Source organism: Engystomops pustulosus, chromosome 9, assembly GCF_040894005.1.
Source record: "Engystomops pustulosus chromosome 9, aEngPut4.maternal, whole genome shotgun sequence".
NCBI classification, from domain to species: Eukaryota; Metazoa; Chordata; class Amphibia; order Anura; family Leptodactylidae; genus Engystomops; species Engystomops pustulosus.
In genome coordinates, this window is record NC_092419.1 from 65,953,234 (window position 1) to 65,979,179 (window position 25,946).

Consider the following 25,946-nt stretch of genomic DNA (forward strand, 5'->3'; position numbering starts at 1 on the left):
AACAGCCATTCTAAGCTGAATGTGCATGCTCTTGTCAGATCGCAGCAGCAATGCAGCTTAAGGCTTGGCAAGTACCAGCATGGGAGACTAGCTGGGAATCCCAAGTTCCATTGACCTTTTTGAACCTGAAAATTGTGTTAGTTTCTCTATGAGATAGTAAAAGAAGGTTCAAATTGAACAGCTGCTGTCAACAGCCATTCTAAGCTGAATGTGCATGCTCTGGTCAGATCGCAGCAGCAATGCAGCTTAAGGCTTTGCAAGTACCAGCATGGGAGACTGGCTGGGAATCCCAAGTTCTGTTGACATTTTTGAACCTGAAAATCGTGTTAGTTTCTCTATGAGATAGTAAAAGAAGGTTCAAATTGAACAACTGCTGTCAACGGCCATTCTACTAAGCTTAATGTGCCTGCTCTCGTCAGATCGCAGCAGCAATGCAGCTTAAGGCTTGGCAAGTACCAGCATGGGAGACTGGCTGGGAGTCCCAAGTTCCGTTGACCTTTTTGAACCTGAAAATTGTGTTAGTTTCTCTATGAGATAGTAAAAGAAGGTTCAAATTGAACAGCTGCTGTCAACGGCCATTCTAAGCTGAATGTGCCTGCTCTCGTCAGATCGCAGCAGCAATGCAGCTTAAGGCTTGGCAAGTACCAGCATGGGAGACTGGCTGGGAATCATAAGTTCCGTTGACCTTTTTTTAACCTGAAAATTGTGTTAGTTTCTCTATGAGATAGTAAAAGAAGGTTCAAATTGAACAGCTGCTGTCAACGGCCATTCTAAGCTGAATGCGCCTGCTCTCGTCAGATCGCAGCAGCAATGCAGCTTAAGGCTTGGCAAGTACCAGCATGGGAGACTGGCTGGGAATCCCAAGTTCCATTGACTTTTTGAACCTGAAAATTGTGTTAGTTTCTCTATGAGATAGTAAAAGAAGGTTCAAATTGAACAGCTGCTGTCAACTGCCATTCTAAGCTGAATGTGCATGCTCTTGTCAGATCGCAGCAGCGTTGCAGCTTAAGGCTTGGCAAGTACCAGCATGGGAGTCTGGCTGGGAATCCCAAGTTCTCTTGACCTTTTTGAACCTGAAAATTGTGTTAGTTTCTCTATGAGATAGTAAAACAAAGTAGAAATTAGGCAGCTGCTGTCAACGGCCATTCTAAGCTGAATGTGCCTGCTCTCGTCAGATCGCAGCAGCAATGCAGCTTAAGGCTTGGCAAGTACCAGCATGGGAGACTGGCTGGGAATCCCAAGTTCCGTTGACCTTTTTGAACCTGAAAATTGTTAGTTTCTCTGTCAAAGATGGTAAAAGAAGGTTCAAATTGAACAGCTGCTGTCAACGGCCATTCTAAGCTGAATGTGCCTGCTCTCGTCAGATCGCAGCAGCAATGCAGCTTAAGGCTTGGCAAAAACCAGCATGGGAGACTGGCTGGGAATCCCAAGTTCTGTTGACCTTTTTGAACCTGAAAATTGTGTTAGTTTCTCTATGAGATAGTAAAAGAAGGTTCAAATTGAACAGCTGCTGTCAACGGCCATTCTAAGCTGAATGTGCCTGCTCTCGTCAGATCGCAGCAGCAATGCAGCTTAAGGCTTGGCAAGTACCAGCATGGGAGACTGGCTGGGAATCCCAAGTTCTGTTGACCTTTTTGAACCTGAAAATTGTGTTAGTTTCTCTATGAAATAGTAAAAGAAGGTTCAAACTGAACAGCTGCTGTCAACGGCCATTCTAAGCTGAATGTGCCTGCTCTCGTCAGATCGCAGCAGCAATGCAGCTTAAGGCTTGGCATGTACCAGCATGGGAGACTGGCTGGGAATCCTAAGTTCCGTTGACCTTTTTGAGCCTGAAAATTGTGTTAGTTTCTCTATGAGATAGTAAAAGAAGGTTCAAATTGAACAGCTGCTGTCAACGGCCATTCTAAGCTGAATGTGCCTGCTCTCGTCAGATCGCAGCAGCGTTGCAGCTTAAGGCTTGGCAAGTACCAGCATGGGAGACTGGCTGGGAATCCCAAGTTCTGTTGACCTTTTTGAACCTGAAAATTGTGTTAGTTTCTCTATGAGATAGTAAAAGAAGGTTAAAATTGAACAGCTGCTGTCAACGCCCATTCTAAGCTAAGGCTTGGCAAGTACCAGCATGGGAGACTGGCTGGGAATCCCAAGTTCCATTGACCTTTTTGAACCTGAAAATTGAGTTAGTTTCTCTATGAGATAGTAAAAGAAGGTTCAAATTGAACAGCTGCTGTCAACGGCCATTCTAAGCTGAATGTGCATGCTCTTGTCAGATCGCAGCAGCGTTGCAGCTTAAGGCTTGGCAAGTACCAGCATGGGAGACTGGCTGGGAATCCCAAGTTCCGTTGACCTTTTTGAACCTGAAAATTGTGTTAGTTTCTCTATGAGATAGTAAAAGAAAGTAGAAATTAGGCAGCTGCTGTCAACGGCCATTCTAAGCTGAATGTGCCTGCTCTCGTCAGATCGCAGCAGCAATGCAGCTTAAGGCTTGGCAAGTACCAGCATGGGAGACTGGCTGGGAATCCCACGTTCCGTTGACCTTTTTGAACCTGAAAATTGTTAGTTTCTCTGTCAAAGATGGTAAAAGAAGGTTCAAATTGAACAGCTGCTGTCAACGGCCATATTAAGCTGAATGTGCCTGCTTTCGTCAGATCGCAGCAGCAATGCAGCTTAAGGTTTGGCAAGTACCAGCATGGGAGACTGGCTGGAAATCCCAAGTTCTGTTGACCTTTTTGAACCTGAAAATTGTGTTATTTTCTCTATGAGATAGTAAAAGAAGGTTCAAATTGAACAGCTGCTGTCAACGGCCATTCTAAGCTGAATGTGCCTGCTCTCGTCAGATCGCAGCAGCAATGCAGCTTAAGGCTTGGCAAGTACCAGCATGGGAGACTGGCTGGGAATCCCAAGTTCTGTTGACCTTTTTGAACCTGAAAATTGTGTTAGTTTCTCTATGAGATAGTAAAAGAAGGTTCAAATTGAACAGCTGCTGTCAACGGCCCTTCTAAGCTGAATGTGTGTGCTCTTGTCAGATCGCAGCAGCGATGCAGCTTAAGGCTTGGCAAGTACCAGCATGGGAGACTGACTGGGAATCCCAAGTTCTGTTGACCTTTTTGAACCTGAAAATTGTGTTAGTTTCTCTATGAGATAGTAAAAGAAGGTTCAAATTGAACAGCTGCTGTCAATGGCCATTCTAAGCTGAATGTGCCTGCTCTCGTCAGATCGCAGCAGCAATGCAGCTTAAGGCTTGGCAAGTACCAGCATGGGAGACTGGCAGGGAATCCCAAGTTCCATTGACCTTTTTGAACCTGAAAATTGTGTTAGTTTCTCTATGAGATAGTAAAAGAAGGTTCAAATTGAACAGCTGCTGTCAACGGCCATTCTAAGCTGAATGTGCCTGCTCTCGTCAGATCGCAGCAGCAATGCAGCTTAAGGCTTGGCAAGTACCAGCATGGGAGACTGGCTGGGAATCCCAAGTTCTATTGACCTTTTTGAACCTGAAAATTGTATTAGTTTCTCTATGAGATAGTAAAAGAAGGTTCAAATTGAACAGCTGCTGTCAACGGCCATTCTAAGCTGAATGTGCCTGCTCTCGTCAGATCGCAGCAGCAATGCAGCTTAAGGCTTGGCAAGTACCAGCATGGGAGACTGGCTGGGAATCCCAAGTTCCGTTGACCTTTTTGAACCTGAAAATTGTGTTAGTTTCTCTATGAGATAGTAAAAGAAGGTTCAAATTGAACAGCTGCTGTCAACGCCCATTCTAAGCTAAGGCTTGGCAAGTACCAGCATGGGAGACTGGCTGGGAATCCCAAGTTCCGTTGACCTTTTTGAACCTGAAAATTGAGTTAGTTTCTCTATGAGATAGTAAAAGAAGGTTCAAATTGAACAGCTGCTGTCAACGGCCATTCTAAGCTGAATGTGCCTGCTCTCATCAGATCGCAGCAGCAATGCAGCTTAAGGCTTGGCAAGTACCAGCATGGGAGACTGGCTGGGAATCCCAAGTTCCGTTGACCTTTTTGAACCTGAAAATGTGTTAGTTTCTCTATGAGATAGTAAAAGAAGGTTCAAATTGAACAGCTGCTGTCAACGGCCATTCTAAGCTGAATGTGCATGCTCTTGTCAGATCGCAGCAGCGTTGCAGCTTAAGGCTTGGCAAGTACCAGCATGGGAGACTGCTTGGGAATCCCAAGTTCTGTTGACCTTTTTGAACCTGAAAATTGTGTTAGTTTCTCTATGAGATAGTAAAAGAAAGTAGAAATTAGGCAGCTGCTGTCAACGGCCATTCTAAGCTGAATGTGCCTGCTCTCGTCAGATCGCAGCAGCAATGCAGCTTAAGGCTTGGCAAGTACCAGCATGGGAGACTGGCTGGGAATCCCACGTTCCGTTGACCTTTTTGAACCTGAAAATTGTTAGTTTCTCTGTCAAAGATGGTAAAAGAAGGTTCAAATTGAACAGCTGCTGTCAACGGCCATATTAAGCTGAATGTGCCTGCTCTCGTCAGATCGCAGCAGCAATGCAGCTTAAGGTTTGGCAAGTACCAGCATGGGAGACTGGCTGGGAATCCCAAGTTCTGTTGACCTTTTTGAACCTGAAAATTGTGTTAGTTTCTCTATGAGATAGTAAAAGAAGGTTCAAATTGAACAGCTGCTGTCAACGGCCATTCTAAGCTGAATGTGCCTGCTCTCGTCAGATCGCAGCAGCAATGCAGCTTAAGGCTTGGCAAGTACCAGCATGGGAGACTGGCTGGGAATCCCAAGTTCTGTTGACCTTTTTGAACCTGAAAATTGTGTTAGTTTCTCTATGAGATAGTAAAAGAAGGTTCAAATTGAACAGCTGCTGTCAACGGCCCTTCTAAGCTGAATGTGTGTGCTCTTGTCAGATCGCAGCAGCAATGCAGCTTAAGGCTTGGCAAGTACCAGCATGGGAGACTGGCAGGGAATCCCAAGTTCCATTGACCTTTTTGAACCTGAAAATTGTGTTAGTTTCTCTATGAGATAGTAAAAGAAGGTTCAAATTGAACAGCTGCTGTCAACGGCCATTCTAAGCTGAATGTGCCTGCTCTCGTCAGATCGCAGCAGCAATGCAGCTTAAGGCTTGGCAAGTACCAGCATGGGAGACTGGCTGGGAATCCCAAGTTCTGTTGACCTTTTTGAACCTGAAAATTGTATTAGTTTCTCTATGAGATAGTAAAAGAAGGTTCAAATTGAACAGCTGCTGTCAACGGCCATTCTAAGCTGAATGTGCCTGCTCTCGTCAGATCGCAGCAGCAATGCAGCTTAAGGCTTGGCAAGTACCAGCATGGCAGACTGGCTGGGAATCCCAAGTTCCGTTGACCTTTTTGAACCTGAAAATTGTGTTAGTTTCTCTATGAGATAGTAAAAGAAGGTTCAAATTGAACAGCTGCTGTCAACGCCCATTCTAAGCTAAGGCTTGGCAAGTACCAGCATGGGAGACTGGCTGGGAATCCCAAATTCCATTGACCTTTTTGAACCTGAAAATTGAGTTAGTTTCTCTATGAGATAGTAAAAGAAGGTTCAAATTGAACAGCTGCTGTCAACGGCCATTCTAAGCTGAATGTGCCTGCTCTCATCAGATCGCAGCAGCAATGCAGCTTAAGGCTTGGCAAGTACCAGCATGGGAGACTGGCTGGGAATCCCAAGTTCCGTTGACCTTTTTGAACCTGAAAATGTGTTAGTTTCTCTATGAGATAGTAAAAGAAGGTTCAAATTGAACAGCTGCTGTCAACGGCCATTCTAAGCTGAATGTGCATGCTCTTGTCAGATCGCAGCAGCGTTGCAGCTTAAGGCTTGGCAAGTACCAGCATGGGAGACTGCCTGGGAATCCCAAGTTCTGTTGACCTTTTTGAACCTGAAAATTGTGTTAGTTTCTCTATGAGATAGTAAAAGAAAGTAGAAATTAGGCAGCTGCTGTCAACGGCCATTCTAAGCTGAATGTGCCTGCTCTCGTCAGATCGCAGCAGCAATGCAGCTTAAGGCTTGGCAAGTACCAGCATGGGAGACTGGCTGGGAATCCCATGTTCTGTTGACCTTTTTGAACCTGAAAATTGTTAGTTTCTCTGTCAAAGATGGTAAAAGAAGGTTCAAATTGAACAGCTGCTGTCAACGGCCATTCTAAGCTGAATGTGCCTGCTCTCGTCAGATCGCAGCAGCAATGCAGCTTAAGGTTTGGCAAGTACCAGCATGGGAGACTGGCTGGGAATCCCAAGTTCCGTTGACCTTTTTGAACCTGAAAATTGTGTTAGTTTCTCTATGAGATAGTAAAAGAAGGTTCAAATTGAACAGCTGCTGTCAACGCCCATTCTAAGCTAAGGCTTGGCAAGTACCAGCATGGGAGACTGGCTGGGAATCCCAAGTTCCATTGACCTTTTTGAACCTGAAAATTGAGTTAGTTTCTCTATGAGATAGTAAAAGAAGGTTCAAATTGAACAGCTGCTGTCAACAGCCATTCTAAGCTGAATGTGCATGCTCTTGTCAGATCGCAGCAGCAATGCAGCTTAAGGCTTGGCAAGTACCAGCATGGGAGACTAGCTGGGAATCCCAAGTTCCATTGACCTTTTTGAACCTGAAAATTGTGTTAGTTTCTCTATGAGATAGTAAAAGAAGGTTCAAATTGAACAGCTGCTGTCAACAGCCATTCTAAGCTGAATGTGCATGCTCTGGTCAGATCGCAGCAGCAATGCAGCTTAAGGCTTTGCAAGTACCAGCATGGGAGACTGGCTGGGAATCCCAAGTTCTGTTGACATTTTTGAACCTGAAAATCGTGTTAGTTTCTCTATGAGATAGTAAAAGAAGGTTCAAATTGAACAACTGCTGTCAACGGCCATTCTACTAAGCTTAATGTGCCTGCTCTCGTCAGATCGCAGCAGCAATGCAGCTTAAGGCTTGGCAAGTACCAGCATGGGAGACTGGCTGGGAGTCCCAAGTTCCGTTGACCTTTTTGAACCTGAAAATTGTGTTAGTTTCTCTATGAGATAGTAAAAGAAGGTTCAAATTGAACAGCTGCTGTCAACGGCCATTCTAAGCTGAATGTGCCTGCTCTCGTCAGATCGCAGCAGCAATGCAGCTTAAGGCTTGGCAAGTACCAGCATGGGAGACTGGCTGGGAATCATAAGTTCCGTTGACCTTTTTTTAACCTGAAAATTGTGTTAGTTTCTCTATGAGATAGTAAAAGAAGGTTCAAATTGAACAGCTGCTGTCAACGGCCATTCTAAGCTGAATGCGCCTGCTCTCGTCAGATCGCAGCAGCAATGCAGCTTAAGGCTTGGCAAGTACCAGCATGGGAGACTGGCTGGGAATCCCAAGTTCCATTGACTTTTTGAACCTGAAAATTGTGTTAGTTTCTCTATGAGATAGTAAAAGAAGGTTCAAATTGAACAGCTGCTGTCAACTGCCATTCTAAGCTGAATGTGCATGCTCTTGTCAGATCGCAGCAGCGTTGCAGCTTAAGGCTTGGCAAGTACCAGCATGGGAGTCTGGCTGGGAATCCCAAGTTCTCTTGACCTTTTTGAACCTGAAAATTGTGTTAGTTTCTCTATGAGATAGTAAAACAAAGTAGAAATTAGGCAGCTGCTGTCAACGGCCATTCTAAGCTGAATGTGCCTGCTCTCGTCAGATCGCAGCAGCAATGCAGCTTAAGGCTTGGCAAGTACCAGCATGGGAGACTGGCTGGGAATCCCAAGTTCCGTTGACCTTTTTGAACCTGAAAATTGTTAGTTTCTCTGTCAAAGATGGTAAAAGAAGGTTCAAATTGAACAGCTGCTGTCAACGGCCATTCTAAGCTGAATGTGCCTGCTCTCGTCAGATCGCAGCAGCAATGCAGCTTAAGGCTTGGCAAAAACCAGCATGGGAGACTGGCTGGGAATCCCAAGTTCTGTTGACCTTTTTGAACCTGAAAATTGTGTTAGTTTCTCTATGAGATAGTAAAAGAAGGTTCAAACTGAACAGCTGCTGTCAACGGCCATTCTAAGCTGAATGTGCCTGCTCTCGTCAGATCGCAGCAGCAATGCAGCTTAAGGCTTGGCATGTACCAGCATGGGAGACTGGCTGGGAATCCTAAGTTCCGTTGACCTTTTTGAGCCTGAAAATTGTGTTAGTTTCTCTATGAGATAGTAAAAGAAGGTTCAAATTGAACAGCTGCTGTCAACGGCCATTCTAAGCTGAATGTGCCTGCTCTCGTCAGATCGCAGCAGCGTTGCAGCTTAAGGCTTGGCAAGTACCAGCATGGGAGACTGGCTGGGAATCCCAAGTTCTGTTGACCTTTTTGAACCTGAAAATTGTGTTAGTTTCTCTATGAGATAGTAAAAGAAGGTTAAAATTGAACAGCTGCTGTCAACGCCCATTCTAAGCTAAGGCTTGGCAAGTACCAGCATGGGAGACTGGCTGGGAATCCCAAGTTCCATTGACCTTTTTGAACCTGAAAATTGAGTTAGTTTCTCTATGAGATAGTAAAAGAAGGTTCAAATTGAACAGCTGCTGTCAACGGCCATTCTAAGCTGAATGTGCATGCTCTTGTCAGATCGCAGCAGCGTTGCAGCTTAAGGCTTGGCAAGTACCAGCATGGGAGACTGGCTGGAAATCCCAAGTTCTGTTGACCTTTTTGAACCTGAAAATTGTGTTATTTTCTCTATGAGATAGTAAAAGAAGGTTCAAATTGAACAGCTGCTGTCAACGGCCATTCTAAGCTGAATGTGCCTGCTCTCGTCAGATCGCAGCAGCAATGCAGCTTAAGGCTTGGCAAGTACCAGCATGGGAGACTGGCTGGGAATCCCAAGTTCTGTTGACCTTTTTGAACCTGAAAATTGTGTTAGTTTCTCTATGAGATAGTAAAAGAAGGTTCAAATTGAACAGCTGCTGTCAACGGCCCTTCTAAGCTGAATGTGTGTGCTCTTGTCAGATCGCAGCAGCGATGCAGCTTAAGGCTTGGCAAGTACCAGCATGGGAGACTGACTGGGAATCCCAAGTTCTGTTGACCTTTTTGAACCTGAAAATTGTGTTAGTTTCTCTATGAGATAGTAAAAGAAGGTTCAAATTGAACAGCTGCTGTCAATGGCCATTCTAAGCTGAATGTGCCTGCTCTCGTCAGATCGCAGCAGCAATGCAGCTTAAGGCTTGGCAAGTACCAGCATGGGAGACTGGCAGGGAATCCCAAGTTCCATTGACCTTTTTGAACCTGAAAATTGTGTTAGTTTCTCTATGAGATAGTAAAAGAAGGTTCAAATTGAACAGCTGCTGTCAACGGCCATTCTAAGCTGAATGTGCCTGCTCTCGTCAGATCGCAGCAGCAATGCAGCTTAAGGCTTGGCAAGTACCAGCATGGGAGACTGGCTGGGAATCCCAAGTTCTATTGACCTTTTTGAACCTGAAAATTGTATTAGTTTCTCTATGAGATAGTAAAAGAAGGTTCAAATTGAACAGCTGCTGTCAACGGCCATTCTAAGCTGAATGTGCCTGCTCTCGTCAGATCGCAGCAGCAATGCAGCTTAAGGCTTGGCAAGTACCAGCATGGGAGACTGGCTGGGAATCCCAAGTTCCGTTGACCTTTTTGAACCTGAAAATTGTGTTAGTTTCTCTATGAGATAGTAAAAGAAGGTTCAAATTGAACAGCTGCTGTCAACGCCCATTCTAAGCTAAGGCTTGGCAAGTACCAGCATGGGAGACTGGCTGGGAATCCCAAGTTCCGTTGACCTTTTTGAACCTGAAAATTGAGTTAGTTTCTCTATGAGATAGTAAAAGAAGGTTCAAATTGAACAGCTGCTGTCAACGGCCATTCTAAGCTGAATGTGCCTGCTCTCATCAGATCGCAGCAGCAATGCAGCTTAAGGCTTGGCAAGTACCAGCATGGGAGACTGGCTGGGAATCCCAAGTTCCGTTGACCTTTTTGAACCTGAAAATGTGTTAGTTTCTCTATGAGATAGTAAAAGAAGGTTCAAATTGAACAGCTGCTGTCAACGGCCATTCTAAGCTGAATGTGCATGCTCTTGTCAGATCGCAGCAGCGTTGCAGCTTAAGGCTTGGCAAGTACCAGCATGGGAGACTGCTTGGGAATCCCAAGTTCTGTTGACCTTTTTGAACCTGAAAATTGTGTTAGTTTCTCTATGAGATAGTAAAAGAAAGTAGAAATTAGGCAGCTGCTGTCAACGGCCATTCTAAGCTGAATGTGCCTGCTCTCGTCAGATCGCAGCAGCAATGCAGCTTAAGGCTTGGCAAGTACCAGCATGGGAGACTGGCTGGGAATCCCAAGTTCCGTTGACCTTTTTGAACCTGAAAATTGTTAGTTTCTCTGTCAAAGATGGTAAAAGAAGGTTCAAATTGAACAGCTGCTGTCAACGGCCATTCTAAGCTGAATGTGCCTGCTCTCGTCAGAACGCAGCAGCAATGCAGCTTAAGGCTTGGCAAGTACCAGCATGGGAGACTGGCTGGGAATCCCAAGTTCCATTGACTTTTTGAACCTGAAAATTGTGTTAGTTTCTCTATGAGATAGTAAAAGAAGGTTCAAATTGAACAGCTGCTGTCAACTGCCATTCTAAGCTGAATGTGCATGCTCTTGTCAGATCGCAGCAGCGTTGCAGCTTAAGGCTTGGCAAGTACCAGCATGGGAGTCTGGCTGGGAATCCCAAGTTCTCTTGACCTTTTTGAACCTGAAAATTGTGTTAGTTTCTCTATGAGATAGTAAAACAAAGTAGAAATTAGGCAGCTGCTGTCAACGGCCATTCTAAGCTGAATGTGCCTGCTCTCGTCAGATCGCAGCAGCAATGCAGCTTAAGGCTTGGCAAGTACCAGCATGGGAGACTGGCTGGGAATCCCAAGTTCCGTTGACCTTTTTGAACCTGAAAATTGTTAGTTTCTCTGTCAAAGATGGTAAAAGAAGGTTCAAATTGAACAGCTGCTGGCAACGGCCATTCTAAGCTGAATGTGCCTGCTCTCGTCAGATCGCAGCAGCAATGCAGCTTAAGGCTTGGCAAAAACCAGCATGGGAGACTGGCTGGGAATCCCAAGTTCTGTTGACCTTTTTGAACCTGAAAATTGTGTTAGTTTCTCTATGAGATAGTAAAAGAAGGTTCAAATTGAACAGCTGCTGTCAACGGCCATTCTAAGCTGAATGTGCCTGCTCTCGTCAGATCGCAGCAGCAATGCAGCTTAAGGCTTGGCAAGTACCAGCATGGGAGACTGGCTGGGAATCCCAAGTTCTGTTGACCTTTTTGAACCTGAAAATTGTGTTAGTTTCTCTATGAGATAGTAAAAGAAGGTTCAAACTGAACAGCTGCTGTCAACGGCCATTCTAAGCTGAATGTGCCTGCTCTCGTCAGATCGCAGCAGCAATGCAGCTTAAGGCTTGGCATGTACCAGCATGGGAGACTGGCTGGGAATCCTAAGTTCCGTTGACCTTTTTGAGCCTGAAAATTGTGTTAGTTTCTCTATGAGATAGTAAAAGAAGGTTCAAATTGAACAGCTGCTGTCAACAGCCATTCTAAGCTGAATGTGCCTGCTCTCGTCAGATCGCAGCAGCGTTGCAGCTTAAGGCTTGGCAAGTACCAGCATGGGAGACTGGCTGGGAATCCCAAGTTCTGTTGACCTTTTTGAACCTGAAAATTGTGTTAGTTTCTCTATGAGATAGTAAAAGAAGGTTCAAATTGAACAGCTGCTGTCAACGCCCATTCTAAGCTAAGGCTTGGCAAGTACCAGCATGGGAGACTGGCTGGGAATCCCAAGTTCCATTGACCTTTTTGAACCTGAAAATTGAGTTAGTTTCTCTATGAGATAGTAAAAGAAGGTTCAAATTGAACAGCTGCTGTCAACGGCCATTCTAAGCTGAATGTGCATGCTCTTGTCAGATCGCAGCAGCGTTGCAGCTTAAGGCTTGGCAAGTACCAGCATGGGAGACTGGCTGGGAATCCCAAGTTCCGTTGACCTTTTTGAACCTGAAAATGTGTTAGTTTCTCTATGAGATAGTAAAAGAAGGTTCAAATTGAACAGCTGCTGTCAACGGCCATTCTAAGCTGAATGTGCATGCTCTTGTCAGATCGCAGCAGCGTTGCAGCTTAAGGCTTGGCAAGTACCAGCATGGGAGACTGGCTGGGAATCCCAAGTTCTGTTGACCTTTTTGAACCTGAAAATTGTGTTAGTTTCTCTATGAGATAGTAAAAGAAAGTAGAAATTAGGCAGCTGCTGTCAACGGCCATTCTAAGCTGAATGTGCCTGCTCTCGTCAGATCGCAGCAGCAATGCAGCTTAAGGCTTGGCAAGTACCAGCATGGGAGACTGGCTGGGAATCCCACGTTCCATTGACCTTTTTGAACCTGAAAATTGTTAGTTTCTCTGTCAAAGATGGTAAAAGAAGGTTCAAATTGAACAGCTGCTGTCAACGGCCATATTAAGCTGAATGTGCCTGCTTTCGTCAGATCGCAGCAGCAATGCAGCTTAAGGTTTGGCAAGTACCAGCATGGGAGACTGGCTGGAAATCCCAAGTTCTGTTGACCTTTTTGAACCTGAAAATTGTGTTAGTTTCTCTATGAGATAGTAAAAGAAGGTTCAAATTGAACAGCTGCTGTCAACGGCCATTCTAAGCTGAATGTGCCTGCTCTCGTCAGATCGCAGCAGCAATGCAGCTTAAGGCTTGGCAAGTACCAGCATGGGAGACTGGCTGGGAATCCCAAGTTCTGTTGACCTTTTTGAACCTGAAAATTGTGTTAGTTTCTCTATGAGATAGTAAAAGAAGGTTCAAATTGAACAGCTGCTGTCAACGGCCCTTCTAAGCTGAATGTGTGTGCTCTTGTCAGATCGCAGCAGCGATGCAGCTTAAGGCTTGGCAAGTACCAGCATGGGAGACTGACTGGGAATCCCAAGTTCTGTTGACCTTTTTGAACCTGAAAATTGTGTTAGTTTCTCTATGAGATAGTAAAAGAAGGTTCAAATTGAACAGCTGCTGTCAATGGCCATTCTAAGCTGAATGTGCCTGCTCTCGTCAGATCGCAGCAGCAATGCAGCTTAAGGCTTGGCAAGTACCAGCATGGGAGACTGGCAGGGAATCCCAAGTTCCATTGACCTTTTTGAACCTGAAAATTGTGTTAGTTTCTCTATGAGATAGTAAAAGAAGGTTCAAATTGAACAGCTGCTGTCAACGGCCATTCTAAGCTGAATGTGCCTGCTCTCGTCAGATCGCAGCAGCAATGCAGCTTAAGGCTTGGCAAGTACCAGCATGGGAGACTGGCTGGGAATCCCAAGTTCTGTTGACCTTTTTGAACCTGAAAATTGTATTAGTTTCTCTATGAGATAGTAAAAGAAGGTTCAAATTGAACAGCTGCTGTCAACGGCCATTCTAAGCTGAATGTGCCTGCTCTCGTCAGATCGCAGCAGCAATGCAGCTTAAGGCTTGGCAAGTACCAGCATGGGAGACTGGCTGGGAATCCCAAGTTCCGTTGACCTTTTTGAACCTGAAAATTGTGTTAGTTTCTCTATGAGATAGTAAAAGAAGGTTCAAATTGAACAGCTGCTGTCAACGCCCATTCTAAGCTAAGGCTTGGCAAGTACCAGCATGGGAGACTGGCTGGGAATCCCAAGTTCCATTGACCTTTTTGAACCTGAAAATTGAGTTAGTTTCTCTATGAGATAGTAAAAGAAGGTTCAAATTGAACAGCTGCTGTCAACGGCCATTCTAAGCTGAATGTGCCTGCTCTCATCAGATCGCAGCAGCAATGCAGCTTAAGGCTTGGCAAGTACCAGCATGGGAGACTGGCTGGGAATCCCAAGTTCCGTTGACCTTTTTGAACCTGAAAATGTGTTAGTTTCTCTATGAGATAGTAAAAGAAGGTTCAAATTGAACAGCTGCTGTCAACGGCCATTCTAAGCTGAATGTGCATGCTCTTGTCAGATCGCAGCAGCGTTGCAGCTTAAGGCTTGGCAAGTACCAGCATGGGAGACTGCTTGGGAATCCCAAGTTCTGTTGACCTTTTTGAACCTGAAAATTGTGTTAGTTTCTCTATGAGATAGTAAAAGAAAGTAGAAATTAGGCAGCTGCTGTCAACGGCCATTCTAAGCTGAATGTGCCTGCTCTCGTCAGATCGCAGCAGCAATGCAGCTTAAGGCTTGGCAAGTACCAGCATGGGAGACTGGCTGGAAATCCCACGTTCTGTTGACCTTTTTGAACCTGAAAATTGTTAGTTTCTCTGTCAAAGATGGTAAAAGAAGGTTCAAATTGAACAGCTGCTGTCAACGGCCATTCTAAGCTGAATGTGCCTGCTCTCGTCAGAACGCAGCAGCAATGCAGCTTAAGGTTTGGCAAGTACCAGCATGGGAGACTGGCTGGGAATCCCAAGTTCTGTTGACCTTTTTGAACCTGAAAATTGTGTTAGTTTCTCTATGAGATAGTAAAAGAAGGTTCAAATTGAACAGCTGCTGTCAACGCCCATTCTAAGCTAAGGCTTGGCAAGTACCAGCATGGGAGACTGGCTGGGAATCCCAAGTTCCATTGACCTTTTTGAACCTGAAAATTGAGTTAGTTTCTCTATGAGATAGTAAAAGAAGGTTCAAATTGAACAGCTGCTGTCAACGGCCATTCTAAGCTGAATGTGCATGCTCTTGTCAGATCGCAGCAGCGTTGCAGCTTAAGGCTTGGCAAGTACCAGCATGGGAGACTGGCTGGGAATCCCAAGTTCCGTTGACCTTTTTGAACCTGAAAATGTGTTAGTTTCTCTATGAGATAGTAAAAGAAGGTTCAAATTGAACAGCTGCTGTCAACGGCCATTCTAAGCTGAATGTGCATGCTCTTGTCAGATCGCAGCAGCGTTGCAGCTTAAGGCTTGGCAAGTACCAGCATGGGAGACTGGCTGGGAATCCCAAGTTCTGTTGACCTTTTTGAACCTGAAAATTGTGTTAGTTTCTCTATGAGATAGTAAAAGAAAGTAGAAATTAGGCAGCTGCTGTCAACGGCCATTCTAAGCTGAATGTGCCTGCTCTCGTCAGATCGCAGCAGCAATGCAGCTTAAGGCTTGGCAAGTACCAGCATGGGAGACTGGCTGGGAATCCCACGTTCCGTTGACCTTTTTGAACCTGAAAATTGTTAGTTTCTCTGTCAAAGATGGTAAAAGAAGGTTCAAATTGAACAGCTGCTGTCAACGGCCATATTAAGCTGAATGTGCCTGCTCTCGTCAGATCGCAGCAGCAATGCAGCTTAAGGTTTGGCAAGTACCAGCATGGGAGACTGGCTGGGAATCCCAAGTTCTGTTGACCTTTTTGAACCTGAAAATTGTGTTAGTTTCTCTATGAGATAGTAAAAGAAGGTTCAAATTGAACAGCTGCTGTCAACGGCCATTCTAAGCTGAATGTGCCTGCTCTCGTCAGATCGCAGCAGCAATGCAGCTTAAGGCTTGGCAAGTACCAGCATGGGAGACTGGCTGGGAATCCCAAGTTCTGTTGACCTTTTTGAACCTGAAAATTGTGTTAGTTTCTCTATGAGATAGTAAAAGAAGGTTCAAATTGAACAGCTGCTGTCAACGGCCCTTCTAAGCTGAATGTGTGTGCTCTTGTCAGATCGCAGCAGCAATGCAGCTTAAGGCTTGGCAAGTACCAGCATGGGAGACTGGCAGGGAATCCCAAGTTCCATTGACCTTTTTGAACCTGAAAATTGTGTTAGTTTCTCTATGAGATAGTAAAAGAAGGTTCAAATTGAACAGCTGCTGTCAACGGCCATTCTAAGCTGAATGTGCCTGCTCTCGTCAGATCGCAGCAGCAATGCAGCTTAAGGCTTGGCAAGTACCAGCATGGGAGACTGGCTGGGAATCCCAAGTTCTGTTGACCTTTTTGAACCTGAAAATTGTATTAGTTTCTCTATGAGATAGTAAAAGAAGGTTCAAATTGAACAGCTGCTGTCAACGGCCATTCTAAGCTGAATGTGCCTGCTCTCGTCAGATCGCAGCAGCAATGCAGCTTAAGGCTTGGCAAGTACCAGCATGGCAGACTGGCTGGGAATCCCAAGTTCCGTTGACCTTTTTGAACCTGAAAATTGTGTTAGTTTCTCTATGAGATAGTAAAAGAAGGTTCAAATTGAACAGCTGCTGTCAACGCCCATTCTAAGCTAAGGCTTGGCAAGTACCAGCATGGGAGACTGGCTGGGAATCCCAAGTTCCATTGACCTTTTTGAACCTGAAAATTGAGTTAGTTTCTCTATGAGATAGTAAAAGAAGGTTCAAATTGAACAGCTGCTGTCAACGGCCATTCTAAGCTGAATGTGCCTGCTCTCATCAGATCGCAGCAGCAATGCAGCTTAAGGCTTGGCAAGTACCAGCATGGGAGACTGGCTGGGAATCCCAAGTTCCGTTGACCTTTTTGAACCTGAAAATGTGTTAGTTTCTCTATGAGATAGTAAAAGAAGGTTCAAATTGAACAGCTGCTGTCAACGGCCATTCTAAGCTGAATGTGCATGCTCTTGTCAGATCGCAGCAGCGTTGCAGCTTAAGGCTTGGCAAGTACCAGCATGGGAGACTGCCTGGGAATCCCAAGTTCTGTTGACCTTTTTGAACCTGAAAATTGTGTTAGTTTCTCTATGAGATAGTAAAAGAAAGTAGAAATTAGGCAGCTGCTGTCAACGGCCATTCTAAGCTGAATGTGCCTGCTCTCGTCAGATCGCAGCAGCAATGCAGCTTAAGGCTTGGCAAGTACCAGCATGGGAGACTGGCTGGGAATCCCATGTTCTGTTGACCTTTTTGAACCTGAAAATTGTTAGTTTCTCTGTCAAAGATGGTAAAAGAAGGTTCAAATTGAACAGCTGCTGTCAACGGCCATTCTAAGCTGAATGTGCCTGCTCTCGTCAGATCGCAGCAGCAATGCAGCTTAAGGTTTGGCAAGTACCAGCATGGGAGACTGGCTGGGAATCCCAAGTTCCGTTGACCTTTTTGAACCTGAAAATTGTGTTAGTTTCTCTATGAGATAGTAAAAGAAGGTTCAAATTGAACAGCTGCTGTCAACGCCCATTCTAAGCTAAGGCTTGGCAAGTACCAGCATGGGAGACTGGCTGGGAATCCCAAGTTCCATTGACCTTTTTGAACCTGAAAATTGAGTTAGTTTCTCTATGAGATAGTAAAAGAAGGTTCAAATTGAACAGCTGCAGTCAACAGCCATTCTAAGCTGAATGTGCATGCTCTTGTCAGATCGCAGCAGCAATGCAGCTTAAGGCTTGGCAAGTACCAGCATGGGAGACTAGCTGGGAATCCCAAGTTCCATTGACCTTTTTGAACCTGAAAATTGTGTTAGTTTCTCTATGAGATAGTAAAAGAAGGTTCAAATTGAACAGCTGCTGTCAACAGCCATTCTAAGCTGAATGTGCATGCTCTGGTCAGATCGCAGCAGCAATGCAGCTTAAGGCTTTGCAAGTACCAGCATGGGAGACTGGCTGGGAATCCCAAGTTCTGTTGACATTTTTGAACCTGAAAATCGTGTTAGTTTCTCTATGAGATAGTAAAAGAAGGTTCAAATTGAACAACTGCTGTCAACGGCCATTCTACTAAGCTTAATGTGCCTGCTCTCGTCAGATCGCAGCAGCAATGCAGCTTAAGGCTTGGCAAGTACCAGCATGGGAGACTGGCTGGGAGTCCCAAGTTCCGTTGACCTTTTTGAACCTGAAAATTGTGTTAGTTTCTCTATGAGATAGTAAAAGAAGGTTCAAATTGAACAGCTGCTGTCAACGGCCATTCTAAGCTGAATGTGCCTGCTCTCGTCAGATCGCAGCAGCAATGCAGCTTAAGGCTTGGCAAGTACCAGCATGGGAGACTGGCTGGGAATCCTAAGTTCTGTTGACCTTTTTGAACCTGAAAATTGTGTTAGTTTCTCTATGAGGTAGTAAAATAAGGTTCAAATTGAACAGTTGCTGTCAACGGCCATTCTAAGCTGAATGTGCCTGCTCTCGTCAGATCGCAGCAGCAATGCAGCTTAAGGCTTGGCAAGTACCAGCATGGGAGACTAGCTGGGAATCCCAAGTTCCGTTGACCTTTTTGAACCTGAAAATTGTGTTAGTTTCTCTATGAGATAGTAAAAGAAGGTTCAAATTGAACAGCTGCTGTCAACAGCCATTCTAAGCTGAATGTGCATGCTCTGGTCAGATCGCAGCAGCAATGCAGCTTAAGGCTTTGCAAGTACCAGCATGGGAGACTGGCTGGGAATCCCAAGTTCTGTTGACATTTTTGAACCTGAAAATCGTGTTAGTTTCTCTATGAGATAGTAAAAGAAGGTTCAAATTGAACAACTGCTGTCAACGGCCATTCTACTAAGCTTAATGTGCCTGCTCTCGTCAGATCGCAGCAGCAATGCAGCTTAAGGCTTGGCAAGTACCAGCATGGGAGACTGGCTGGGAGTCCCAAGTTCCGTTGACCTTTTTGAACCTGAAAATTGTGTTAGTTTCTCTATGAGATAGTAAAAGAAGGTTCAAATTGAACAGCTGCTGTCAACGGCCATTCTAAGCTGAATGTGCCTGCTCTCGTCAGATCGCAGCAGCAATGCAGCTTAAGGCTTGGCAAGTACCAGCATGGGAGACTGGCTGGGAATCATAAGTTCCGTTGACCTTTTTTTAACCTGAAAATTGTGTTAGTTTCTCTATGAGATAGTAAAAGAAGGTTCAAATTGAACAGCTGCTGTCAACGGCCATTCTAAGCTGAATGCGCCTGCTCTCGTCAGATCGCAGCAGCAATGCAGCTTAAGGCTTGGCAAGTACCAGCATGGGAGACTGGCTGGGAATCCCAAGTTCCATTGACTTTTTGAACCTGAAAATTGTGTTAGTTTCTCTATGAGATAGTAAAAGAAGGTTCAAATTGAACAGCTGCTGTCAACTGCCATTCTAAGCTGAATGTGCATGCTCTTGTCAGATCGCAGCAGCGTTGCAGCTTAAGGCTTGGCAAGTACCAGCATGGGAGTCTGGCTGGGAATCCCAAGTTCTCTTGACCTTTTTGAACCTGAAAATTGTGTTAGTTTCTCTATGAGATAGTAAAACAAAGTAGAAATTAGGCAGCTGCTGTCAACGGCCATTCTAAGCTGAATGTGCCTGCTCTCGTCAGATCGCAGCAGCAATGCAGCTTAAGGCTTGGCAAGTACCAGCATGGGAGACTGGCTGGGAATCCCAAGTTCCGTTGACCTTTTTGAACCTGAAAATTGTTAGTTTCTCTGTCAAAGATGGTAAAAGAAGGTTCAAATTGAACAGCTGCTGTCAACGGCCATTCTAAGCTGAATGTGCCTGCTCTCGTCAGATCGCAGCAGCAATGCAGCTTAAGGCTTGGCAAAAACCAGCATGGGAGACTGGCTGGGAATCCCAAGTTCTGTTGACCTTTTTGAACCTGAAAATTGTGTTAGTTTCTCTATGAGATAGTAAAAGAAGGTTCAAATTGAACAGCTGCTGTCAACGGCCATTCTAAGCTGAATGTGCCTGCTCTCGTCAGATCGCAGCAGCAATGCAGCTTAAGGCTTGGCAAGTACCAGCATGGGAGACTGGCTGGGAATCCCAAGTTCTGTTGACCTTTTTGAACCTGAAAATTGTGTTAGTTTCTCTATGAGATAGTAAAAGAAGGTTCAAACTGAACAGCTGCTGTCAACGGCCATTCTAAGCTGAATGTGCCTGCTCTCGTCAGATCGCAGCAGCAATGCAGCTTAAGGCTTGGCATGTACCAGCATGGGAGACTGGCTGGGAATCCTAAGTTCCGTTGACCTTTTTGAGCCTGAAAATTGTGTTAGTTTCTCTATGAGATAGTAAAAGAAGGTTCAAATTGAACAGCTGCTGTCAACGGCCATTCTAAGCTGAATGTGCCTGCTCTCGTCAGATCGCAGCAGCGTTGCAGCTTAAGGCTTGGCAAGTACCAGCATGGGAGACTGGCTGGGAATCCCAAGTTCTGTTGACCTTTTTGAACCTGAAAATTGTGTTAGTTTCTCTATGAGATAGTAAAAGAAGGTTAAAATTGAACAGCTGCTGTCAACGCCCATTCTAAGCTAAGGCTTGGCAAGTACCAGCATGGGAGACTGGCTGGGAATCCCAAGTTCCATTGACCTTTTTGAACCTGAAAATTGAGTTAGTTTCTCTATGAGATAGTAAAAGAAGGTTCAAATTGAACAGCTGCTGTCAACGGCCATTCTAAGCTGAATGTGCATGCTCTTGTCAGATCGCAGCAGCGTTGCAGCTTAAGGCTTGGCAAGTACCAGCATGGGAGACTGGCTGGGAATCCCAAGTTCCGTTGACCTTTTTGAACCTGAAAATGTGTTAGTTTCTCTATGAGATAGTAAAAGAAGGTTCAAATTGAACAGCTGCTGTCAACGGCCATTCTAAGCTGAATGTGCATGCTCTTGTCAGATCGCAGCAGCGTTGCAGCTTAAGGCTTGGCAAGTACCAGCATGGGAGACTGGCTAGGAATCCCAAGTTCTGTTGACCTTTTTGAACCTGAAAATTGTGTTAGTTTCTCTATGAGATAGTAAAAGAAAGTAGAAATTAGGCAGCTGCTGTCAACGGCCATTCTAAGCTGAATGTGCCTGCTCTCGTCAGATCGCAGCAGCAATGCAGCTTAAGGCTTGGCAAGTACCAGCATGGGAGACTGGCTGGGAATCCCATGTTCCGTTGACCTTTTTGAACCTGAAAATTGTTAGTTTCTCTGTCAAAGATGGTAAAAGAAGGTTCAAATTGAACAGCTGCTGTCAACGGCCATATTAAGCTGAATGTGCCTGCTTTCGTCAGATCGCAGCAGCAATGCAGCTTAAGGTTTGGCAAGTACCAGCATGGGAGACTGGCTGGAAATCCCAAGTTCTGTTGACCTTTTTGAACCTGAAAATTGTGTTATTTTCTCTATGAGATAGTAAAAGAAGGTTCAAATTGAACAGCTGCTGTCAACGGCCATTCTAAGCTGAATGTGCCTGCTCTCGTCAGATCGCAGCAGCAATGCAGCTTAAGGCTTGGCAAGTACCAGCATGGGAGACTGGCTGGGAATCCCAAGTTCTGTTGACCTTTTTGAACCTGAAAATTGTGTTAGTTTCTCTATGAGATAGTAAAAGAAGGTTCAAATTGAACAGCTGCTGTCAACGGCCCTTCTAAGCTGAATGTGTGTGCTCTTGTCAGATCGCAGCAGCGATGCAGCTTAAGGCTTGGCAAGTACCAGCATGGGAGACTGACTGGGAATCCCAAGTTCTGTTGACCTTTTTGAACCTGAAAATTGTGTTAGTTTCTCTATGAGATAGTAAAAGAAGGTTCAAATTGAACAGCTGCTGTCAATGGCCATTCTAAGCTGAATGTGCCTGCTCTCGTCAGATCGCAGCAGCAATGCAGCTTAAGGCTTGGCAAGTACCAGCATGGGAGACTGGCAGGGAATCCCAAGTTCCATTGACCTTTTTGAACCTGAAAATTGTGTTAGTTTCTCTATGAGATAGTAAAAGAAGGTTCAAATTGAACAGCTGCTGTCAACGGCCATTCTAAGCTGAATGTGCCTGCTCTCGTCAGATCGCAGCAGCAATGCAGCTTAAGGCTTGGCAAGTACCAGCATGGGAGGCTGGCTGGGAATCCCAAGTTCTGTTGACCTTTTTGAACCTGAAAATTGTATTAGTTTCTCTATGAGATAGTAAAAGAAGGTTCAAATTGAACAGCTGCTGTCAACGGCCATTCTAAGCTGAATGTGCCTGCTCTCGTCAGATCGCAGCAGCAATGCAGCTTAAGGCTTGGCAAGTACCAGCATGGGAGACTGGCTGGGAATCCTAAGTTCCGTTGACCTTTTTGAACCTGAAAATTGTGTTAGTTTCTCTATGAGATAGTAAAAGAAGGTTCAAATTGAACAGCTGCTGTCAACGCCCATTCTAAGCTAAGGCTTGGCAAGTACCAGCATGGGAGACTGGCTGGGAATCCCAAGTTCCATTGCCCTTTTTGAACCTGAAAATTGAGTTAGTTTCTCTATGAGATAGTAAAAGAAGGTTCAAATTGAACAGCTGCTGTCAACGGCCATTCTAAGCTGAATGTGCCTGCTCTCATCAGATCGCAGCAGCAATGCAGCTTAAGGCTTGGCAAGTACCAGCATGGGAGACTGGCTGGGAATCCCAAGTTCCGTTGACCTTTTTGAACCTGAAAATGTGTTAGTTTCTCTATGAGATAGTAAAAGAAGGTTCAAATTGAACAGCTGCTGTCAACGGCCATTCTAAGCTGAACGTGCATGCTCTTGTCAGATCGCAGCAGCGTTGCAGCTTAAGGCTTGGCAAGTACCAGCATGGGAGACTGCTTGGGAATCCCAAGTTCTGTTGACCTTTTTGAACCTGAAAATTGTGTTAGTTTCTCTATGAGATAGTAAAAGAAAGTAGAAATTAGGCAGCTGCTGTCAACGGCCATTCTAAGCTGAATGTGCCTGCTCTCGTCAGATCGCAGCAGCAATGCAGCTTAAGGCTTGGCAAGTACCAGCATGGGAGACTGGCTGGGAATCCCACGTTCTGTTGCCCTTTTTGAACCTGAAAATTGTTAGTTTCTCTGTCAAAGATGGTAAAAGAAGGTTCAAATTGAACAGCTGCTGTCAACGGCCATTCTAAGCTGAATGTGCCTGCTCTCGTCAGAACGCAGCAGCAATGCAGCTTAAGGTTTGGCAAGTACCAGCATGGGAGACTGGCTGGGAATCCCAAGTTCTGTTGACCTTTTTGAACCTGAAAATTGTGTTAGTTTCTCTATGAGATAGTAAAAGAAGGTTCAAATTGAACAGCTGCTGTCAACGCCCATTCTAAGCTAAGGCTTGGCAAGTACCAGCATGGGAGACTGGCTGGGAATCCCAAGTTCCATTGACCTTTTTGAACCTGAAAATTGAGTTAGTTTCTCTATGAGATAGTAAAAGAAGGTTCAAATTGAACAGCTGCTGTCAACGGCCATTCTAAGCTGAATGTGCATGCTCTTGTCAGATCGCAGCAGCGTTGCAGCTTAAGGCTTGGCAAGTACCAGCATGAGAGACTGGCTGGGAATCCCAAGTTCTGTTGACCTTTTTGAACCTGAAAATTGTGTTAGTTTCTCTATGAGATAGTAAAAGAAAGTAGAAATTAGGCAGCTGCTGTCAACGGCCATTCTAAGCTGAATGTGCCTGCTCTCGTCAGATCGCAGCAGCAATGCAGCTTAAGGCTTGGCAAGTACCAGCATGGGAGACTGGCTGGGAATCCCACGTTCCGTAGACCTTTTTGAACCTGAAAATTGTTAGTTTCTCTGTCAAAGATGGTAAAAGAAGGTTCAAATTGAACAGCTGCTGTCAACGGCCATATTAAGCTGAATGTGCCTGCTCTCGTCAGATCGCAGCAGCAATGCAGCTTAAGGTTTGGCAAGTACCAGCATGGGAGACTGGCTGGGAATCCCAAGTTTTGTTGACCTTTTTGAACCTGAAAATTGTGTTAGTTTCTCTATGAGATAGTAAAAGAAGGTTCAAATTGAACAGCTGCTGTCAACGCCCATTCTAAGCTGAATGTGCCTGCTCTCGTCAGATCGCAGCAGCAATGCAGCTTAAGGCTTGGCAAGTACCAGCATGGGAGACTGGCTGGGAATCCCAAGTTCTGTTGACCTTTTTGAACCTGAAAATTGTGTTAGTTTCTCTATGAGATAGTAAAAGAAGGTTCAAATTGAACAGCTGCTGTCAACGGCCCTTCTAAGCTGAATGTGTGTGCTCTTGTCAGATCGCAGCAGCAATGCAGCTTAAGGCTTGGCAAGTACCAGCATGGGAGACTGGCAGGGAATCCCAAGTTCCATTGACCTTTTTGAACCTGAAAATTGTGTTAGTTTCTCTATGAGATAGTAAAAGAAGGTTCAAATTGAACAGCTGCTGTCAACGGCCATTCTAAGCTGAATGTGCCTGCTCTCGTCAGATCGCAGCAGCAATGCAGCTTAAGGCTTGGCAAGTACCAGCATGGGAGACTGGCTGGGAATCCCAAGTTCTGTTGACCTTTTTGAACCTGAAAATTGTATTAGTTTCTCTATGAGATAGTAAAAGAAGGTTCAAATTGAACAGCTGCTGTCAACGGCCATTCTAAGCTGAATGTGCCTGCTCTCGTCAGATCGCAGCAGCAATGCAGCTTAAGGCTTGGCAAGTACCAGCATGGGAGACTGGCTGGGAATCCCAAGTTCCGTTGACCTTTTTGAACCTGAAAATTGTGTTAGTTTCTCTATGAGATAGTAAAAGAAGGTTCAAATTGAACAGCTGCTGTCAACGCCCATTCTAAGCTAAGGCTTGGCAAGTACCAGCATGGGAGACTGGCTGGGAATCCCAAGTTCCATTGACCTTTTTGAACCTGAAAATTGAGTTAGTTTCTCTATGAGATAGTAAAAGAAGGTTCAAATTGAACAGCTGCTGTCAACGGCCATTCTAAGCTGAATGTGCCTGCTCTCATCAGATCGCAGCAGCAATGCAGCTTAAGGCTTGGCAAGTACCAGCATGGGAGACTGGCTGGGAATCCCAAGTTCCGTTGACCTTTTTGAACCTGAAAATGTGTTAGTTTCTCTATGAGATAGTAAAAGAAGGTTCAAATTGAACAGCTGCTGTCAACGGCCATTCTAAGCTGAATGTGCATGCTCTTGTCAGATCGCAGCAGCGTTGCAGCTTAAGGCTTGGCAAGTACCAGCATGGGAGACTGCCTGGGAATCCCAAGTTCTGTTGACCTTTTTGAACCTGAAAATTGTGTTAGTTTCTCTATGAGATAGTAAAAGAAAGTAGAAATTAGGCAGCTGCTGTCAACGGCCATTCTAAGCTGAATGTGCCTGCTCTCGTCAGATCGCAGCAGCAATGCAGCTTAAGGCTTGGCAAGTACCAGCATGGGAGACTGGCTGGGAATCCCATGTTCTGTTGACCTTTTTGAACCTGAAAATTGTTAGTTTCTCTGTCAAAGATGGTAAAAGAAGGTTCAAATTGAACAGCTGCTGTCAACGGCCATTCTAAGCTGAATGTGCCTGCTCTCGTCAGATCGCAGCAGCAATGCAGCTTAAGGTTTGGCAAGTACCAGCATGGGAGACTGGCTGGGAATCCCAAGTTCCGTTGACCTTTTTGAACCTGAAAATTGTGTTAGTTTCTCTATGAGATAGTAAAAGAAGGTTCAAATTGAACAGCTGCTGTCAACGCCCATTCTAAGCTAAGGCTTGGCAAGTACCAGCATGGGAGACTGGCTGGGAATCCCAAGTTCCATTGACCTTTTTGAACCTGAAAATTGAGTTAGTTTCTCTATGAGATAGTAAAAGAAGGTTCAAATTGAACAGCTGCTGTCAACGGCCATTCTAAGCTGAATGTGCATGCTCTTGTCAGATCGCAGCAGCAATGCAGCTTAAGGCTTGGCAAGTACCAGCATGGGAGACTAGCTGGGAATCCCAAGTTCCATTGACCTTTTTGAACCTGAAAATTGTGTTAGTTTCTCTATGAGATAGTAAAAGAAGGTTCAAATTGAACAGCTGCTGTCAACAGCCATTCTAAGCTGAATGTGCATGCTCTGGTCAGATTGCAGCAGCAATGCAGCTTAAGGCTTTGCAAGTACCAGCATGGGAGACTGGCTGGGAATCCCAAGTTCTGTTGACATTTTTGAACCTGAAAATCGTGTTAGTTTCTCTATGAGATAGTAAAAGAAGGTTCAAATTGAACAACTGCTGTCAACGGCCATTCTACTAAGCTTAATGTGCCTGCTCTCGTCAGATCGCAGAAGCAATGCAGCTTAAGGCTTGGCAAGTACCAGCATGGGAGACTGGCTGGGAGTCCCAAGTTCCGTTGACCTTTTTGAACCTGAAAATTGTGTTAGTTTCTCTATGAGATAGTAAAAGAAGGTTCAAATTGAACAGCTGCTGTCAACGGCCATTCTAAGCTGAATGTGCCTGCTCTCGTCAGATCGCAGCAGCAATGCAGCTTAAGGCTTGGCAAGTACCAGCATGGGAGACTGGCTGGGAATCCTAAGTTCTGTTGACCTTTTTGAACCTGAAAATTGTGTTAGTTTCTCTATGAGG

At 45.0% G+C, this 25,946-nt stretch overlaps 78 pseudogenes; all 78 read left to right on the forward strand.

Annotated features, from left to right (window-relative positions):
- The first annotated feature begins 567 nt into the window (after window positions 1–567).
- On the forward strand, window positions 568–686 carry LOC140093077 (5S ribosomal RNA; annotated as a pseudogene).
- Window positions 687–757: 71 nt separating this feature from the next.
- Window positions 758–876, forward strand: LOC140084035 (5S ribosomal RNA; annotated as a pseudogene).
- A 258-nt stretch (window positions 877–1,134) lies between these two features.
- On the forward strand, window positions 1,135–1,253 carry LOC140099099 (5S ribosomal RNA; annotated as a pseudogene).
- Window positions 1,254–1,512: 259 nt separating this feature from the next.
- LOC140079883 (5S ribosomal RNA) lies at window positions 1,513–1,631 on the forward strand (annotated as a pseudogene).
- Window positions 1,632–1,701: 70 nt separating this feature from the next.
- On the forward strand, window positions 1,702–1,820 carry LOC140091920 (5S ribosomal RNA; annotated as a pseudogene).
- A 70-nt stretch (window positions 1,821–1,890) lies between these two features.
- On the forward strand, window positions 1,891–2,009 carry LOC140092287 (5S ribosomal RNA; annotated as a pseudogene).
- Window positions 2,010–2,415: 406 nt separating this feature from the next.
- Window positions 2,416–2,534, forward strand: LOC140088679 (5S ribosomal RNA; annotated as a pseudogene).
- A 259-nt stretch (window positions 2,535–2,793) lies between these two features.
- Window positions 2,794–2,912, forward strand: LOC140079884 (5S ribosomal RNA; annotated as a pseudogene).
- A 259-nt stretch (window positions 2,913–3,171) lies between these two features.
- LOC140088494 (5S ribosomal RNA) lies at window positions 3,172–3,290 on the forward strand (annotated as a pseudogene).
- Window positions 3,291–3,360: 70 nt separating this feature from the next.
- On the forward strand, window positions 3,361–3,479 carry LOC140090402 (5S ribosomal RNA; annotated as a pseudogene).
- A 70-nt stretch (window positions 3,480–3,549) lies between these two features.
- Window positions 3,550–3,668, forward strand: LOC140099100 (5S ribosomal RNA; annotated as a pseudogene).
- A 217-nt stretch (window positions 3,669–3,885) lies between these two features.
- LOC140100340 (5S ribosomal RNA) lies at window positions 3,886–4,004 on the forward strand (annotated as a pseudogene).
- Window positions 4,005–4,262: 258 nt separating this feature from the next.
- On the forward strand, window positions 4,263–4,381 carry LOC140088680 (5S ribosomal RNA; annotated as a pseudogene).
- A 70-nt stretch (window positions 4,382–4,451) lies between these two features.
- LOC140089514 (5S ribosomal RNA) lies at window positions 4,452–4,570 on the forward strand (annotated as a pseudogene).
- A 70-nt stretch (window positions 4,571–4,640) lies between these two features.
- LOC140079885 (5S ribosomal RNA) lies at window positions 4,641–4,759 on the forward strand (annotated as a pseudogene).
- A 259-nt stretch (window positions 4,760–5,018) lies between these two features.
- LOC140079886 (5S ribosomal RNA) lies at window positions 5,019–5,137 on the forward strand (annotated as a pseudogene).
- A 70-nt stretch (window positions 5,138–5,207) lies between these two features.
- On the forward strand, window positions 5,208–5,326 carry LOC140088093 (5S ribosomal RNA; annotated as a pseudogene).
- A 217-nt stretch (window positions 5,327–5,543) lies between these two features.
- LOC140100352 (5S ribosomal RNA) lies at window positions 5,544–5,662 on the forward strand (annotated as a pseudogene).
- A 258-nt stretch (window positions 5,663–5,920) lies between these two features.
- LOC140087777 (5S ribosomal RNA) lies at window positions 5,921–6,039 on the forward strand (annotated as a pseudogene).
- Window positions 6,040–6,109: 70 nt separating this feature from the next.
- Window positions 6,110–6,228, forward strand: LOC140086307 (5S ribosomal RNA; annotated as a pseudogene).
- A 787-nt stretch (window positions 6,229–7,015) lies between these two features.
- Window positions 7,016–7,134, forward strand: LOC140093079 (5S ribosomal RNA; annotated as a pseudogene).
- Window positions 7,135–7,205: 71 nt separating this feature from the next.
- On the forward strand, window positions 7,206–7,324 carry LOC140084036 (5S ribosomal RNA; annotated as a pseudogene).
- Window positions 7,325–7,582: 258 nt separating this feature from the next.
- On the forward strand, window positions 7,583–7,701 carry LOC140099102 (5S ribosomal RNA; annotated as a pseudogene).
- A 259-nt stretch (window positions 7,702–7,960) lies between these two features.
- LOC140091921 (5S ribosomal RNA) lies at window positions 7,961–8,079 on the forward strand (annotated as a pseudogene).
- Window positions 8,080–8,149: 70 nt separating this feature from the next.
- Window positions 8,150–8,268, forward strand: LOC140092288 (5S ribosomal RNA; annotated as a pseudogene).
- Window positions 8,269–8,674: 406 nt separating this feature from the next.
- Window positions 8,675–8,793, forward strand: LOC140079887 (5S ribosomal RNA; annotated as a pseudogene).
- A 259-nt stretch (window positions 8,794–9,052) lies between these two features.
- On the forward strand, window positions 9,053–9,171 carry LOC140088495 (5S ribosomal RNA; annotated as a pseudogene).
- Window positions 9,172–9,241: 70 nt separating this feature from the next.
- LOC140090403 (5S ribosomal RNA) lies at window positions 9,242–9,360 on the forward strand (annotated as a pseudogene).
- A 70-nt stretch (window positions 9,361–9,430) lies between these two features.
- On the forward strand, window positions 9,431–9,549 carry LOC140099103 (5S ribosomal RNA; annotated as a pseudogene).
- Window positions 9,550–9,766: 217 nt separating this feature from the next.
- On the forward strand, window positions 9,767–9,885 carry LOC140100366 (5S ribosomal RNA; annotated as a pseudogene).
- Window positions 9,886–10,143: 258 nt separating this feature from the next.
- Window positions 10,144–10,262, forward strand: LOC140099104 (5S ribosomal RNA; annotated as a pseudogene).
- A 70-nt stretch (window positions 10,263–10,332) lies between these two features.
- On the forward strand, window positions 10,333–10,451 carry LOC140086032 (5S ribosomal RNA; annotated as a pseudogene).
- A 258-nt stretch (window positions 10,452–10,709) lies between these two features.
- Window positions 10,710–10,828, forward strand: LOC140099105 (5S ribosomal RNA; annotated as a pseudogene).
- A 259-nt stretch (window positions 10,829–11,087) lies between these two features.
- Window positions 11,088–11,206, forward strand: LOC140079888 (5S ribosomal RNA; annotated as a pseudogene).
- A 70-nt stretch (window positions 11,207–11,276) lies between these two features.
- Window positions 11,277–11,395, forward strand: LOC140091923 (5S ribosomal RNA; annotated as a pseudogene).
- Window positions 11,396–11,465: 70 nt separating this feature from the next.
- On the forward strand, window positions 11,466–11,584 carry LOC140093145 (5S ribosomal RNA; annotated as a pseudogene).
- A 594-nt stretch (window positions 11,585–12,178) lies between these two features.
- Window positions 12,179–12,297, forward strand: LOC140096721 (5S ribosomal RNA; annotated as a pseudogene).
- A 259-nt stretch (window positions 12,298–12,556) lies between these two features.
- LOC140079890 (5S ribosomal RNA) lies at window positions 12,557–12,675 on the forward strand (annotated as a pseudogene).
- A 259-nt stretch (window positions 12,676–12,934) lies between these two features.
- LOC140088496 (5S ribosomal RNA) lies at window positions 12,935–13,053 on the forward strand (annotated as a pseudogene).
- Window positions 13,054–13,123: 70 nt separating this feature from the next.
- Window positions 13,124–13,242, forward strand: LOC140079891 (5S ribosomal RNA; annotated as a pseudogene).
- A 70-nt stretch (window positions 13,243–13,312) lies between these two features.
- LOC140099106 (5S ribosomal RNA) lies at window positions 13,313–13,431 on the forward strand (annotated as a pseudogene).
- A 217-nt stretch (window positions 13,432–13,648) lies between these two features.
- Window positions 13,649–13,767, forward strand: LOC140100378 (5S ribosomal RNA; annotated as a pseudogene).
- Window positions 13,768–14,025: 258 nt separating this feature from the next.
- Window positions 14,026–14,144, forward strand: LOC140098137 (5S ribosomal RNA; annotated as a pseudogene).
- A 70-nt stretch (window positions 14,145–14,214) lies between these two features.
- On the forward strand, window positions 14,215–14,333 carry LOC140084911 (5S ribosomal RNA; annotated as a pseudogene).
- A 594-nt stretch (window positions 14,334–14,927) lies between these two features.
- LOC140088681 (5S ribosomal RNA) lies at window positions 14,928–15,046 on the forward strand (annotated as a pseudogene).
- A 70-nt stretch (window positions 15,047–15,116) lies between these two features.
- On the forward strand, window positions 15,117–15,235 carry LOC140089515 (5S ribosomal RNA; annotated as a pseudogene).
- A 70-nt stretch (window positions 15,236–15,305) lies between these two features.
- On the forward strand, window positions 15,306–15,424 carry LOC140079892 (5S ribosomal RNA; annotated as a pseudogene).
- A 259-nt stretch (window positions 15,425–15,683) lies between these two features.
- On the forward strand, window positions 15,684–15,802 carry LOC140079893 (5S ribosomal RNA; annotated as a pseudogene).
- A 70-nt stretch (window positions 15,803–15,872) lies between these two features.
- Window positions 15,873–15,991, forward strand: LOC140088094 (5S ribosomal RNA; annotated as a pseudogene).
- A 217-nt stretch (window positions 15,992–16,208) lies between these two features.
- Window positions 16,209–16,327, forward strand: LOC140100390 (5S ribosomal RNA; annotated as a pseudogene).
- Window positions 16,328–16,585: 258 nt separating this feature from the next.
- On the forward strand, window positions 16,586–16,704 carry LOC140087779 (5S ribosomal RNA; annotated as a pseudogene).
- Window positions 16,705–16,774: 70 nt separating this feature from the next.
- LOC140086309 (5S ribosomal RNA) lies at window positions 16,775–16,893 on the forward strand (annotated as a pseudogene).
- Window positions 16,894–17,680: 787 nt separating this feature from the next.
- On the forward strand, window positions 17,681–17,799 carry LOC140086803 (5S ribosomal RNA; annotated as a pseudogene).
- Window positions 17,800–17,869: 70 nt separating this feature from the next.
- Window positions 17,870–17,988, forward strand: LOC140085465 (5S ribosomal RNA; annotated as a pseudogene).
- A 451-nt stretch (window positions 17,989–18,439) lies between these two features.
- LOC140093080 (5S ribosomal RNA) lies at window positions 18,440–18,558 on the forward strand (annotated as a pseudogene).
- Window positions 18,559–18,629: 71 nt separating this feature from the next.
- LOC140084037 (5S ribosomal RNA) lies at window positions 18,630–18,748 on the forward strand (annotated as a pseudogene).
- A 258-nt stretch (window positions 18,749–19,006) lies between these two features.
- LOC140099107 (5S ribosomal RNA) lies at window positions 19,007–19,125 on the forward strand (annotated as a pseudogene).
- A 259-nt stretch (window positions 19,126–19,384) lies between these two features.
- LOC140079894 (5S ribosomal RNA) lies at window positions 19,385–19,503 on the forward strand (annotated as a pseudogene).
- A 70-nt stretch (window positions 19,504–19,573) lies between these two features.
- Window positions 19,574–19,692, forward strand: LOC140091924 (5S ribosomal RNA; annotated as a pseudogene).
- Window positions 19,693–19,762: 70 nt separating this feature from the next.
- On the forward strand, window positions 19,763–19,881 carry LOC140092289 (5S ribosomal RNA; annotated as a pseudogene).
- Window positions 19,882–20,475: 594 nt separating this feature from the next.
- Window positions 20,476–20,594, forward strand: LOC140085616 (5S ribosomal RNA; annotated as a pseudogene).
- A 259-nt stretch (window positions 20,595–20,853) lies between these two features.
- Window positions 20,854–20,972, forward strand: LOC140079895 (5S ribosomal RNA; annotated as a pseudogene).
- Window positions 20,973–21,231: 259 nt separating this feature from the next.
- On the forward strand, window positions 21,232–21,350 carry LOC140088497 (5S ribosomal RNA; annotated as a pseudogene).
- Window positions 21,351–21,420: 70 nt separating this feature from the next.
- LOC140086488 (5S ribosomal RNA) lies at window positions 21,421–21,539 on the forward strand (annotated as a pseudogene).
- A 70-nt stretch (window positions 21,540–21,609) lies between these two features.
- On the forward strand, window positions 21,610–21,728 carry LOC140085126 (5S ribosomal RNA; annotated as a pseudogene).
- A 217-nt stretch (window positions 21,729–21,945) lies between these two features.
- On the forward strand, window positions 21,946–22,064 carry LOC140100402 (5S ribosomal RNA; annotated as a pseudogene).
- Window positions 22,065–22,322: 258 nt separating this feature from the next.
- LOC140095840 (5S ribosomal RNA) lies at window positions 22,323–22,441 on the forward strand (annotated as a pseudogene).
- Window positions 22,442–22,511: 70 nt separating this feature from the next.
- LOC140084912 (5S ribosomal RNA) lies at window positions 22,512–22,630 on the forward strand (annotated as a pseudogene).
- Window positions 22,631–23,036: 406 nt separating this feature from the next.
- Window positions 23,037–23,155, forward strand: LOC140093109 (5S ribosomal RNA; annotated as a pseudogene).
- A 70-nt stretch (window positions 23,156–23,225) lies between these two features.
- LOC140094603 (5S ribosomal RNA) lies at window positions 23,226–23,344 on the forward strand (annotated as a pseudogene).
- A 70-nt stretch (window positions 23,345–23,414) lies between these two features.
- Window positions 23,415–23,533, forward strand: LOC140093178 (5S ribosomal RNA; annotated as a pseudogene).
- Window positions 23,534–23,792: 259 nt separating this feature from the next.
- On the forward strand, window positions 23,793–23,911 carry LOC140079897 (5S ribosomal RNA; annotated as a pseudogene).
- A 70-nt stretch (window positions 23,912–23,981) lies between these two features.
- LOC140099108 (5S ribosomal RNA) lies at window positions 23,982–24,100 on the forward strand (annotated as a pseudogene).
- Window positions 24,101–24,317: 217 nt separating this feature from the next.
- LOC140100414 (5S ribosomal RNA) lies at window positions 24,318–24,436 on the forward strand (annotated as a pseudogene).
- Window positions 24,437–24,694: 258 nt separating this feature from the next.
- Window positions 24,695–24,813, forward strand: LOC140087780 (5S ribosomal RNA; annotated as a pseudogene).
- A 70-nt stretch (window positions 24,814–24,883) lies between these two features.
- On the forward strand, window positions 24,884–25,002 carry LOC140086310 (5S ribosomal RNA; annotated as a pseudogene).
- A 595-nt stretch (window positions 25,003–25,597) lies between these two features.
- On the forward strand, window positions 25,598–25,719 carry LOC140097827 (5S ribosomal RNA; annotated as a pseudogene).
- Window positions 25,720–25,789: 70 nt separating this feature from the next.
- On the forward strand, window positions 25,790–25,908 carry LOC140086804 (5S ribosomal RNA; annotated as a pseudogene).
- Window positions 25,909–25,946: the final 38 nt, after the last annotated feature.